Genomic DNA, 1184 nt, shown 5'->3' on the forward strand with positions numbered 1-1184 from the left:
GATGAGCTGACTTTGCATTTTGCTAAAGCCAGTTTCTTTCTGTGAATATTTACTGCTGGGCTAAGTAAAATCTGAACAGTTTTTGTTTTGATGCATTTCATCTGTGTGAATACTGGAATTATAAATTAAAAACAGCATACCAGCAATATATGGGCTATGATGAGAAGTATTTCTCTGTTACTGAACTTTCAAATTTTGAGCTAAACTATAGATGAATTAATGATTGCAAATTTAATTTCTTTAAATCTTTCTATGACTGCAAAGGATAAAAGTTACAGGCTTTCTTTATAAATAAAAAAATGGCCTAGATGGTAGTTAATAATGTGAAAAATATGGCATTGTTGTGTCTGGAAAGTGATCTAAATTCTACACAGATAGTGAAAAATTCTAAACGAATTTTTTATGAATACCTATTGGGTTAAAGAATTTTTATAGTGATGATGGAGTGCCATGAAGTTAATACTTGCAATCCAGATTGCTGTAGTTTACACTTTTCTCTGTTTCAGACCTGGTGTGCACTATTTGTACTAAGCACACCACAGAGTGAATTATCCAAAGTCCATTGATTTTAATGTGTTTTGGTTTGTAAACAAAATTATAGTAATTTCTTGCACATTTTTGAGAAATAATTGTATAAGGAATTATGTATCTACTTCTGGATACAGAGTGTAAATAAAAATTTCATTCACATAAAGGTTTGTGGAGTTTTCTATACATTAATGGCATTCTAAAACAGAAGAATATCCTGAGAGACACTAAAATTTGGATATCTGACTTAAATATTTTAATGTTAATGGTTACTATTTAAACTATTCTGGTTTTTTTTAACCCTTGCTAGTTGATTTTCAAAATATTTCTGTCTACCAGTTATTTTAATGTCTAGTTTTCAAAACAAAACGAATTGCCAGGATGTAACTAAAATATTATTTTTGTAAGGTCTGCATAATCACTATATTAAGCTAACTTTTTTACCATTTTAGTAGGTTTTTTTTCCCTTAACAATTTACAGAATTCGTAATAAAAGTCTCCATTTCATCCAGATGTATCTCAAAGGTAATATATTGCCTCTTGCCTTTCAAGCAACCAGATTGTTCTTTTGTAGCTCCAAAATAAAAATTTAGGTATTGTATTGTTCATCATATATTCACTTGATGCTGTCCTAGGTTCCCTTTAAAAACATAGTG

The sequence above is a fragment of the Prinia subflava genome, chromosome 1 (genome assembly GCF_021018805.1).
Source record: "Prinia subflava isolate CZ2003 ecotype Zambia chromosome 1, Cam_Psub_1.2, whole genome shotgun sequence".
Lineage (NCBI taxonomy): Eukaryota > Metazoa > Chordata > Aves > Passeriformes > Cisticolidae > Prinia > Prinia subflava.